Source organism: Narcine bancroftii, chromosome 6, assembly GCF_036971445.1.
Source record: "Narcine bancroftii isolate sNarBan1 chromosome 6, sNarBan1.hap1, whole genome shotgun sequence".
In the NCBI taxonomy this organism is placed as follows: domain Eukaryota; kingdom Metazoa; phylum Chordata; class Chondrichthyes; order Torpediniformes; family Narcinidae; genus Narcine; species Narcine bancroftii.
Window position 1 is genome coordinate 26,296,762 of NC_091474.1, and position 13,533 is coordinate 26,310,294.

Consider the following 13,533-nt stretch of genomic DNA (forward strand, 5'->3'; position numbering starts at 1 on the left):
TTCCCGAACCTGGTGGTGCGAGTCTTGTGGCACTATACCTCTCTCCTGATGGCAGCAACGAGAACATAGTGTGTGTGCTGGGTGGTATGGATCCTTGATGATGGTTGCTGCTCTCAGACTGCGGCATTCCCTGTCCACGTTGTCAATAGTGGGGAGAATTTTGCCCGTGAAGTACTGGGCAGTACCCATTACCTTTTGGAAGTACAGGGTCTTCAGCCCACGATGTTGTGCCTACTTATATAAACTAACTCAACAATCTAACCCTTCCCTACCTCACACCCATTACCCTCTATTTTTTCTTGTATCCGTGTGCCTGTCTAAGAATCATTTCAACATTTGTATTGTACCATCCTCTACCATTACCCCTGGCAATGCATTCCAGGCACCCACTACTTTCTGTGTAAAAACACTTACCCCTGACACTTCCCCTAAACTTTCCTCCCGTCTACAGATGTCCACTGGTGTCTGCTATTCTCGCCCCAGGAAAAGGTCCTGCCTGTTCACCCTATGTATGTCTTTCATGATCTTATAGACCTCTCTTATGTCACCTCCAGAGGCATACCTAGGCAAAATAGCACCTAGGGCAGGGGTGACCAATGCATCAAAATACACGGCAATAAAGAGAGCTTGCAAAAGCTGGCCTTGGTATCCACCATGTTGTATTTGGCATTGAGAGCGAACACTTGGATGAGGAACGAGGATGAGTGTACCAAGCAGGTGTGTGTTCCTTGCACGCCTGGGTTTGGCGGCGGAAGCTCTATAGACAATAGACAATAGGAGCTGGAGTAGGCCCTTCGGCCCGTCGAGCCAGCACTGCCATTTTACAGATCATGGCTGATCACTACCATCAGTACCCCTTTCCAGCCTTATCCCCATAACCCTTAACTCCTTTGCCCACTAGAGTCTTATCTAACTCTCTTTTGAACATAATCAGCGAATCTGCCTCTACCACCCTCTGTGGCAGAGCATTCCACAGATTCACACTTCTCTGGGTAAAAAAATGTTTTCTCATCTCTGTCCTAAAGGGCCTACCCTGTATTCTTAAACTATGCCCTCTAGTCCTCGTCTCCCCCATCATTGGGAACAAGTAATCAGACTTCACCTTGTCTATCCCCCGGATGATTTTGTATACCTCAGTCATGTCCCCCCTCATCCTTCTAAACTCCATCGGATACAAGTCCAGTTTTTCTAGCCTTTCAGCATATGTCAACCCGCCATCCCTGGAACTAACCTTGTCAATCTGCGCTGCACACCCTCTATAGCTAGTATGTTCTTCCTCAAAATTGGAGACCAGAACTGAACGCAATACTCCAGGTGGGGTCTCACCAGGGCCCTGTACAACTGCAGAAGGGCGTCTCTGTTCCTATACTCCAATCCCCTCTTTATGAAAGCCAACATGCCATTTGCCTTCTTCACAGCTTTCTGAACCTGCATGCTAGTCTTCAGTGACCGGTGAACAAGTACTCCCAGATCCATTTGCTCCTCCCCACTCCCTAGCTTGTCTCCATTTAAATAATACTCATCTTTCCTATTATTGCCCCCAAAATGGATAACCTCACATTTGCTTACATTGAACGTCATCTTCCATTCAGCCGCCCACTCCCCCAACCTGTCCAAGTCCCTCTGCATTTTCCTGACATCCTCCTCACACCCCACACTGCCACCCAGTTTCATGTCATCTGCAAATTTGCTCGTTATTAATAATCCCCTCATCCAAATCATTTACATAAATTACAAACAACTGAGAACCCAATACCGATCCCTGCGGCACTCCACTCGTCACATCCTGCCATCCTGAAAAAGACCCGCTTACCCCAAATCTTTGTTTCCTATTTCTCAACCAATTTCCTATCCATGTCAGCACCTTACCTCCAATACCATGCTCCCTGATCTTGCCCACTAGTCTCCCGTGCCGTACCTTATCAAAGGCCTTCTGGAAGTCCAAATACACCACATCCACTGGCTCTCCCAAGTCCACCCTCTTTGTCACATCCTCGAAAAATTCCAGAAGGTTAGTCAAGCATGACTTACCCTTAAGGAATCCATGCTGACTAGCCCTTATACTATTATTTCTGCCTAAGTGTTCTGCTATTACTCCTTTTATGATAGACTCCAATATCTTCCCCACCACCGACATCAGGCTGACCGGTCTATAATTTCCCGTTTTCTCCCTCCCTCCCTTCTTAAAAATCGGCACCACATCAGCCACTCTCCAATCCTCAGGGACCTCCCCCGAATCTATGGAACTTTGGAAAATGTCGACCAGTGCTTCCACAATTTCCATAGCAAATTCTTTAAGCACCCTGGGATGCAGCCCATCAGGCCCTGGGGATTTATCAGCCCTCAATCCCAACAATTTACTCACAACCTCCTGTTTCTGGATCCGGATATCCATTAGATCCCATACTTCCCCAGGAAAGTTCCCCAAGTCTCTTGATACCGCATGACCACTACCCCCTAACTGACCATAACCTATATCCTCCTTGGTGAAGACAGTTGCAAAGTATTTGTTAAATTCCTCAGCCATCTCCTTGTTTCCGGTAATAATTTCACCCTTTTCCATTCTTAATGGACCAATTTTAGACCGAACCAATTTCTTCCTCTTCACATATTTAAAAAAGCTTTTGCTATCTTCCATTATATTATTTGCTAATTTCCTTTCATACTTCATTTTCCCCTCTCTTATGACTTTCTTAGTTACCCTCTGATGCTCTTTGAAGGTTTCCCAATCCTCTAACTTCCCACTCCGCTTCGCTATCCTATACTTCTTCTTTGTCTTTGGCTTGGCTTCGCGGACGAAGATTTATGGAGGGGGTAAAAAGTCCACGTCAGCTGCAGGCTCGTTTGTGGCTGACAAGTCCGATGCGGGACAGGCAGACACGGTTGCAGCGGTTGCAGGGGAAAATTGGTTGGTTGGGGTTGGGTGTTGGGTTTTTCCTCCTTTGCCTTTTGTCAGTGAGGTGGGCTCTGCGGTCTTCTTCAAAGGAGGTTGCTGGCCGCCAAACTGTGAGGCGCCAAGATGCACGGTTTGAGGCGTTATCAGCCCACTGGCGGTGGTCAATGTGGCAGGCACCAAGAGATTTCTTTAGGCAGTCCTTGTACCTTTTCTTTGGTGCACCTCTGTCACGGTGGCCAGTGGAGAGCTCGCCATATAACACGATCTTGGGAAGGCGATGGTCCTCCATTCTGGAGACGTGACCCACCCAGCGCAGTTGGATCTTCAGCAGCGTGGACTCGATGCTGTCGACCTCTGCCATCTCGAGTACTTCGACGTTAGGGATGAAAGCGCTCCAATGGATGTTGAGGATGGAGCGGAGACAACGCTGGTGAAAGCGTTCTAGGAGCCGTAGGTGATGCCGGTAGAGGACCCATGATTCGGAGCCGAACAGGAGTGTGGGTATGACAACGGCTCTGTATACGCTTATCTTTGTGAGGTTTTTCAGTTGGTTGTTTTTCCAGACTCTTTTGTGTAGTCTTCCAAAGGCGCTATTTGCCTTGGCGAGTCTGTTGTCTATCTCATTGTCGATCCTTGCATCTGATGAAATGGTGCAGCCGAGATAGGTAAACTGGTTAACCGTTTTGAGTTTTGTGTGCCCGATGGAGATGTGGGGGGGCTGGTAGTCATGGTGGGGAGCTGGCTGATGGAGGACCTCAGTTTTCTTCAGGCTGACGTCCAGGCCAAACATTTTGGCAGTTTCCGCAAAGCAGGACGTCAAGCGCTGAAGAGCTGGCTCTGAATGGGCAAATCCTATACTTACTCCCTTTGGATTTGATATTACACTTGATTTCATTAGTCCTGCTTTTATGCAGAGTGGTGCATCAGTAAGTCGTCCAGAATTATTGTAGGTGGGCCAACGGTTGCCATGGTGCCACCTGTCATAAATACACAGCAGAGTAATGGCTGCCTTCCCTATCCATAATCCACCACTCAGCTGGAACCGCTCTGTGTTTCCCAGAGAGTTCCAGCTGCATGGGGGAATTATGGGTAGGGAAGATGCCATTGCTCTGCCACATATTGAGCCGCTAGCGGTGACGAGTGGCCCTGAAGCCCGAAGTGGCCCCGTGCAGTGCCAGAACAGCCGGTGGGGCTGTCACAGCCCACACTGGCTGCCCCCTAAAGGCTCCCACCAGCCGCCCTGCCCTGACGACTCCTGCCGGCTACCCCTGCCCTGACAGGCCCCGCAGGCTGCCCCTGCCCTGAGAGGGTCATGGAGGGAGATGGGTGATCAGCCCGCCCCTAGCGAGCCATTTGTTGCAGCATTACATTCATGCTAGGCAGAAGAGCACAGCCGGCCAGGGCACGTCCATGGGGGTAGGTCTCCTGGTGTAAGGGCAGAGGATCTCTGCCTTTACACTCGAGCTTTTGGACTCTATGAAAGGCCTCTCACCTCATAACAAAGCCCTAGCTTTACGACTTGGAACAGAACTGATGTATGTCTAAAAATAAATTAACAGAGACCTCAGAGTGGCCAACCATTTTAACTCCACACCCCACTCCTGGGCTGACATTTCTGTCCATGGCCTCATACACTGCCAAACCAAGGCCACCTGCAAACTGAAGGGTCAGCACCTAACATTCTGTCTGGGCACTCTCCAATCAGAAGCCATTAATATCGACCTCTCTGGTGTCTGTTAACGCCCCTTCCCCAGTCTCTCTCCCTCTCTCTCACTCTCTCTCTCTCTTTTCCTATCCCTATGTCTTCTTTCCTCTAGTTTCCCATGCCTTCCTTCTCTCTCCATTGAGAGAGCACCCTCCCCTTATCACCTCAGCTTTTTTTCTCTTCCTCCCTCCCACCCATATCCACCACTTGCTTCTTGACCTGTAACCCTCCACCTGCCCCTACTTTCCTTTTCTTCTCTCCAACACGCCCCCCCCCACCAATCTTTATATTCCAACATCTTCCTGCTTTTTGCTCATATCTTGATGAAGGGCTCAGCCCTGAAACATTGGTTATATCCCTTTACTTCCGATAGATGCTGTGAGACCTGCTGAGTTTCACATTTGTGCATCACACTACAATCACACCTTACTTGTTTATCTGCTTATGTTTCTATATATTTTATGTGTAAAGCAAAGCACTTAATTACAGAATTTCTTCAAATGTTGTTATTAGCCATTTGTTTCTAATTTACACATTTTTTAATGCTCATTGCCATGTGGCGGTGGATATATAGTTATTGAGTTCCACAGCAGAAACACAGGCCCTCTTAGGTTGGGGTATTGTCCATAAGTTACAGGAGCAGGGATAGGCCATCTGGCCTGACAAAGCCTGCTTCACCATTCAATAAGGTCACGACTGCTCTGGCTGCGAACTCAGCTCCACTTACTTGACTTTTACCCATAACCCTTAATTCTCCCACTGTCCAACCACATATATTCATATATTTAATGAGACCATTTACTGCTTCATTGGGGAGTATTCCTCAGATTTACTGCTCTCCAAGAGAAGAATTTTCTCCTCATCTCCTAATCATGTTACCACTACCAATAAAGAGCAAGAATCCCTGTAAGACACCTGCCTTCAGGCAAATTTCAGGTGCCTCCCTACATTTTGCTCACACCTTGATGAAGGGCTCAGGTCCAAAACGTTGGGTATGTATCTTTAACTTTGCTATATAAAACACACGTTGTACCTACTGAGTTTCTCCAGCATTGTGTTTTTACTTCGAGCTACATTGATCAAGTCAGTCTCATCTGTCTCTGTTTGGCCCTTATCTTTCCGTATCTTTCCGATCCATGTACCAGTCTAAGCGTCTTTTATCATTGCAATTTTACTTCCTCCACCACTTTCACTGGCAACTCATTGCATACACCTACCATTCTCTGGGTGAGAAAAAAAATTCCCCTTGGGTCCATCTGGTTTTAAACTCCCTGCCCTGGGTCCAAGACTAATCTTTCACCTTAACTATGCCCCTTGTGATTTCATACAGTCAGACCTCATCTTCACATACTTGAAGCAAATATGAATGTAAAATCCACTGTAAACAGTGCAATAAAAAACATGTAACTGGGCAGGGATCTAAATAAGTGGTCGAAGAAAGATTCCTTTTATTGAGCACCCAATAACCTAAAGAGGTTTTCAACTGGTTGAAATCATAAAATCACTATTTCTGTTGGAAATGTGCAATTTTTAACAATTTTCTCATGTTTGACTCTGCTTCAATGAAAGTTCTTTGAGAAAATAAGGCAAGATCTGCGTGGGGGAAACAAGAATTTGAATTACACTTATGACTAGTGTTACCTTTTCTGGCGTTCTGCTGATGACAGATATTTGGAGCGGGGTGGTTTGTAGAGAGAGCAAGAGGTCAGGTCATCACTGAGAGCTAGGATATGGCTCGGTCTAAATGAGTGAGTGAGGAGAGGCAGATGGAGCGTAGCGCAAGATAGAGTGGGGAGGACAGAATTAAATCGCAAATTATTATTTAAATAGAGCGAGACCATTCAACATTGCTGTGTGACGGGATCAGGTTGAGGGTGGGTGAAACATAAAGCACCGAATAGCCAAATAATTGGGCAGGTTCATTGGATGTAAGTCTTATTACAGTGGGTTTGGAGGATAAGCTGAGAGAAATGTTGGCACAAAGTGGTGAGTCTGTACTGGGGGTACCTCTTAAAGTTGTATCTATAATCTAAGGACTTTTGCATGTTATTGATTTTTAAAAATTCTCTCTATATTGCACACTCATTTCTCTATTTCATGTGTACCTATCTTCTTGAGTACAGTTTTTCGCACTACCAGTTAGTGGCAAATCTGCCTGGCCCCCATGATAAAGAATCTTACGGTTTTATGTGATGTAATGTATGCGCTCTGACAATAAATATGAACTTTGGGATGTGCAGCCCACTTGATTAATGCCCTGTCCACTATCCTAAACACAATCCCTCCAGCTCCACTCACCATCTACAGGCTGCTCTGACAGCAGATCCCAAACCTGTTGCCTCCACCAATGAGAAACAGGAATTCCCTCAAGATATCTCCTCCCCCTATCCAAGCCTGAATTGGAAAAAAAAAGTCACCAGCCTTTCACCATCACTACATCATGGAATTTTCTTCCCAATACCACTGTACAGACAACTCAGCCCCACCTTCTCAAGGGTGATTGCCAAGGATGACCACATCTCCATGAAAGAATAAAAGCAATGTCAACTCTACATTAGTTCAATATGTGTGTATGTCAAAGTAATGCTATCCATCATTTTGACAAGTATACACAAACACACTCAACATAAGGGAACATACAGTTGCTGATATCACAGGTGCAATAATATCCTCTGAATATCAATTGCCAAAGTGAAATAACAAGTATTCAATAATATTTTCCTTGCAACCTTATACCATTGCTTCTGATGTCACCATGACAGTGTCAAGGGATTAACCCATTCGGTGCCAAACATAAGCTTGTTAAGATAAGCTTGAGGGAAACGTAAGGGGTGAGAGGGACTGAGTGGGTCAGGGAGCATCAATGGAGAAAATTGGTCCCGACCTGGAATGTTGACTGACCATTTCTCTCTGCGGATGCTGCCTGACCTGTTGAGTCTCTCCAATTTTTCATGGCTTGCTCAAGATTGGTGGAAGGAAACTGTCGAAGATGGTTCTGATACACCCATTGCTGAGCTCCACCTTCCCTGACAATTGGTTCCTGGGACCCACCGTGGGCTTTTCCTGTTGTGGAGTGGTATTATACATCTGCTCCAGGTAAAAGGTGCAAGGATGAACCATTGCTGAGTTCGACACCAGCCTCCGACTGTGCACCATCACCATATTGCAGCTCGACAACTGAAGTTGGGGTGACCTTGGTTTTGGGGCAGAGGTGATGTTGACCAGTCTCCCCTTTATCTTATAGATTCATTCCACTCCAGCATTAAGGTGTTGAAAGTGAGGTGCAACTTGGCCTTGAGAATAATTGCTGATAATGCTGGGGGAGTGACACAGCCATATGTGCACCAGTCTGTACTGAGAATGGGCCTGTCATATTCAAGTTCACTATCACTGACTGAGAAGGAAAACCAAAGAAGAAGACCCATGGGATGGTGATCTTGGTGGCGGACCAGTGAGGGGCTCTGATGCTGAAGAATATGCAGGCAGCAGGCTGTTGGTGACTCAAGATGAAGAAACCACCTAGACTGAGGGCAGCTGTGGGCAAATGATTCACACCAGGCTGCAAACTGTTGGAAACTGGCTCAAGATTGGATGAAAGTGTATGAGGACGTGGAACAGAATGTGAGAGGGTGCCGAGGGTGCTGAAGGCATCCTGATCATGTCAGAGGTTCACATCTGGAGCTTGGGTTGCCAATGGCTTGGACTCGAGTCTGTGTGGCTGCGGAGGTTGCAGGAGCTCTGGAGGTGAATCAATGGACGTTCAGTGACTCTGACTGTAAGGAACGCTGGGAAATTTTGGTGATAGTGAATCTTTGTCTGCCTTACAGTAGACTAAGGGAAATTTCATGTCATATCACATTTTCTGTTTTATCTCATGACAATAAAATGATCTTGAATCTTGAATATACAACCAGGTAAAAAAGTTTTTCTCCAGACCATGGTGAACATGTGCACTCACATTAACATGTGAGCACGCACACACACACACACACACACACACACACACACACACGCGCACACACGCACACACACGCACACACACGCACACACACACACACGCACACGCACACACACACACACACACACACACACACACACACACACACACACACATAGAGCACATTATTAATCACATACAATACATGATAATTTAATACAAATATGTTGGGATGATTTACTTGGTTTCAGGATACTGTTCATCAATCTCACAGCCTGTGGGAAGAAGCTGTTTCTCAGTCTGGAAGTCCTGATTTTAATGCACCTGTACTTCCTTCCTGATGGAAGTGGACCAAAGGTCCTGTGTGCTGGATGGGAAAGGTCCTCAATAATTTTTGAGCCCTGTTTAAGCCACACTCCTGATGAATGTGATCAATAGTGGAAAGGGGGACCCAGAGATCTTCTTACCTCAAATTTATGAAATTCCTTCTCGTATGATGGATTCAGAGATTCAAGGTTCAAGCTTTCATTTATTGTTATTAACACAAAATACACAAGAAACTTTTTTTCCTTTGTTTGCTCCTAAAGGCACACACAGAGGCACTGGCAACACAATGTCGCTATCAAGATAAGAAAGAGAAACAAAAGAAAGTTCGTTCAGAGATATCAAGTGTTTGTAGATCCCTCCATCTTTTCCGATGTCGCCGTCTCCTCTTCCCCCGTAACCTCTGAAGCTTCACGGCCTCCTGTCCAGTCCAGTGGTGAGGCTGAGTTCTAGGCATCTGAGACTCCTTCCTCAGACCCTGATTCCGAACCCCTAATATGAAGCTTTCAATGCTGAGGGCTGCTTCAGGAGCCCTGCTCACCATCGGCACCCTTCCGGATCACTGTTCCCACAAGCCAGCTCCTTCATCCAGTGAGCCCTGCACTGGTCACTGCAGTGGTCTCCTACCCTTGTAGGGTCCTCTCCCAGGCTTCATCTTCTCAGCAGGAGAATAGGGGAAGCATACTCCCATTCTGGTGACCTACAGCAGTCTGCTGTTCCTGCAGAATCTTCAACCCTCCAGGACTGGCCTGCTGAGCGTGAAATTCTCGATCGTGGACCAGCAAGGCTCCTGGAAGATGGAGGAAGGCATGGAATAGGGCTTGATTCATCTCTGGGAACTAATGCTCACATTGACTGTAATTGACACTAAGAACTGATACTTATATCCCTAAGTATCCAAAATAACAATTAATCATCATATGGCTTGCTCAAGGACCAAAAACACAGTCTGCCATCTGCACTAATGGCCAATGCACACACCCTCTCCCTCATTTACTCTGTGCTAGAATTCTTGCACAGATTATAATCTACAGCACAATGTGTGTGTTGTTAATGAAGAGAAAAGAATCACTACTCCATTTGCAAATAATTAACTAGAAGTAATGCTCATATGTAGTATTTTATAATGGCAGGTTATTATATTGTCTGCAAACTTGGGTAAGAACTAATATTCACATTGTTTGTAATAATATGGTAAAGACCAATCACGACCAGCAATCTGCAGAGTAAATAATAATCACTGTTAGAAATTAAAGCAGCTCTAATATTCCTCATGTACAAAACGTAATCAAGAATTGATCATGGGTCAACAATTTCATTCTTGTAGTAATTTGCAGCAAAGATGAATCGTTATAATGAACTAATTAATTAAAAAAAAAGTTTAATGCAAACTAATGGTGGTTTACTGCAATGTGAACCAGGAGCAAATATCAAGGGGAGCACAGAAGTAGCAGCCTTATTAAACAAATGCCATGATCACAGAAGATCGCAATAACGACTTTCCAGTAATGAAAGCGAGAAGATTAGTAAAAACACACACAAATGCTGGAAAACTTAAGCCAGTCTTACAGCATCCATAGGCAGTAAAGGGTAAAGATATATTGCCAATGTTTCAGGCCTAAGCCCTTCTTCAAGGAATAAGCAAAGAACAGGAATACTCAGCATAAAGACAATGCTGGCTGGGGGAGGAGTCTAGATCAACAAAAGGTATTAATTAGATATGATAAGAGGAGAGGTGAGAATTGATTTTGGGTCTGTGAAAGGAGATGGAGGAAAAGGGAGAGAGACAAAGCTGTGGAAAGGCAATGGATGAAGAAGGTGGGGTGGGGTGAGGGGGGGGCAGAATCTAATGAAAGCCAGATCAGTTGATCTTAATACCAGTAAAGACACAATTCTGGAGAACTTCAGCAGGTCAAACAATGTCTTTTATATGTTAAAGATAAAAATACATAATCAACATTTCAGACCTGCTGAGTTTCTCCAGCATTGTGTTTTTACTTCAACCATGGTGTCTGCAGCCTTTCATGTTTTCTTCTCTCTCTTTGGCTTGGCTTCGCGGACGAAGATTTATGGAGGGGGTAAATGTCCACGTCAGCTGCAGGCTCGTTGGTGGCTGACAAGTCCGATGCGGGACAGGCAGACACGGTTGCAGCGGTTGCAGGGGAAAATTGGTTGGTTGGGGTTGGGTGTTGCGGTTGGGTTCATTACATTTAAACTTAATGCCATCCGGTTAGACAGTGCCTGGTCAGAAAATAATGTATTGTTCCTCCAATTTGTGGGTGGTCTCAGTTTGGCAGTGCATGAGACCATAAGCAAACATGTCAGCAAAGAATGGGACAGGGAATTGAAATGTGTGGCTACTTGGAGATCCCCTACTATTGTGGTGGACAGAGCTGAGGTAATCAAGAAAGCAATCCCCCCAGTCTGTGCCAAACCTCTCTGATGTTGAGGAGGGAGCACTGAATGCAGTAGATGACCCTTACAGATTCACAAGTGAAGTGTTGCTTCACTTGGAAGTATTGTTTGGGGCCCTTAATGGTGGTGAGGGAGGAGGCGTGGGGGCCTCATGCAGTCACAGGGGAAGGTGCCAAGGGAGTGAGGAGCGGACAAGGGAGTCATGGAGGGAATGGTCCCTACGGAAGGCAGAGAGGGGAGGACAAGGATTCACTGAGGGAGCAGTGAGGAGATTAGTAATGGTGAGTAAACAGTGCTGGAGAAATGAATGAGCCTTTGGAGTGTGAATGAAGGTGACTGTGGAAGTAGTTATCATTTTCCAGAACATTGTAGCTCGTGGAATAGTTCCTGTAAAAGTAATCCCACTCTTCAGAAAGTGGAGGAGTAAGTAAGTAAGGGAACTGTTGGCCTAACATCGATATTTTGGAAAATGCTAAGGATAATTAAGAAGGGTGAGATAGCAGGACCCATTGAAAATATCAATGGGATGAGTCTTTCTGGAAGCAAAATCACACATGGAGTGTAGATCGGTACGATAATAACATAATCTACAAATCTGCTGACAATACCATGGTAGTGGATTATATGAAGGATGGGGATAAGACTGCAATGCAGAATGGAGATTGGAAACTTGGCTGAATGGTGCACCAATAATAACCCTGTTTGCAATGTCACCAAAACTGATCGTTGACTTCAGGAAAGGAAAGCCAGAGGTATACAATTCAGTGCCTCTACTTCCTCAGAAGTTTGTGGAGGTTTGGTATGACATCAGAAACCCTGGCAGATTTCTACAGATATGTGCTGACTGGCTGCACCACAGTTTGTTATGGGAACACCACCACCCCTGAGCATAAAGCCCTCCAAAAGGTAATGGACACAGCCCAGTACATTACAGGCAAAACCCTCCCCACTATTGAGTACAGCTACAGGGAACACTGCCATCGGAGAGCAGCAGTCATCATCAAAGACCCCTACCACCAACACATGCTCTGTTCTCACTGCTGCCATCAGAAAAGAGGTGTAGATGCCACAAGACTCTCACCACCAGGTTCACGAACATCTGCTCCCCCTCCACCATCAGACTCCTCAACAACAAACTCAGTCAGGGACTCATTTAAGGACTCTTACTTTTGCACTTTATTGATTTTCTTTGCTCTCCCTGTATTGCAGTCAGTTTGTTTGCATTCGTTCTCTGTTTACAGTTCTTTTGATGGTTTACATGTTCATTCGGTATGGAGTTAATTTTTGCATTACCAATTAGTGGTAATTCTGCCATGCCAGCAGAAAAAAGGAATCTCAGAGTTGTATATGATGTCATGTATGTACTCTGACAATAAATCTGAAATCTAATGGGTAAAATACTTGTGGATTTGTCTACTCAGATTTTCAGAAGGCATTTGAGAAAGTCACATGTTGAAAGTCAATGTGTAAAATTAAAGCCTATGGTATTGGAGGAACTAGGGAGTAGGGGCAAATGGAACTTTTTCAAGGCAGTGGGTCTCATCCGGATGCATTCCTCATGGAGTGAATTGAATTGAATTGATAGAATTGAACTGAATTAAGTTGAATTGAATTGAAATGAGTGGAATGGAATTGAATATTTTATGGTTTCCTGTCCTGGATTTAACATAAATCAAATTTAAAATTTAAATCAAAAATAGCAGCAGCTTCCCTATGGGAGTCTGACATGACCATTGCCCCATTCACAGTCCCAGACCTGTCCCTGCACTGGTCCGATCACCTCTCTTCCTCTTCATGCTGAGGACACCAAGGATCAGGGCTCGGGTGTCAGCTACTTGTAATATATTCCACCGATTTGGCTGACAGAACAAAATTAAATGCATTGAAACTTGTCAATGATACTAAAGCAAACATGCAGGGATAGTGACCGATCGATGAGGCTGGTGGTACATTGGCCTCCATGTCAACAGGATATTGGTAGCTGGCCCACAGGTCAGATTGCATGGGATCCAGGGTGTATATTTGCATACAGAATTGGCTTGTGATGGGAGACTGAGGGTGGTAGTCTGACCCAATCAATCAGTGTCAGTAGTTCAGTCTGGACCAATCAGTGTCAGCAATGCATATTTTAGACCAATCACTGATAGTGATTTACAACATGCACTATTAGTCAAAACATTTTAAATCTGTGATTAGGATTAGAACATATGCTCCTACATTCACTGATTTATTATGAGCAAATTACTCTTAACTACT

At 45.2% G+C, this 13,533-nt stretch overlaps 1 long non-coding RNA gene across 2 annotated transcripts in view; it reads left to right on the top strand.

Annotated features, from left to right (window-relative positions):
- The window catches only part of LOC138735860 (uncharacterized), a 73,743-nt gene extending 63,083 nt beyond the window's left edge, over positions 1 to 10,660 (top strand). Inside the window, exon 6 of one of the 2 annotated variants that reach the window (XR_011339972.1) lies at positions 9,126 to 10,660. This is a non-coding gene — a long non-coding RNA (uncharacterized lncRNA). Of the gene's footprint in view, positions 1 to 7,845; positions 8,614 to 9,125 lie in introns of those variants that run through there. The other variant, XR_011339971.1, reaches the window with a different exon arrangement.
- The last annotated feature ends 2,873 nt before the right edge of the window (positions 10,661 to 13,533 follow it).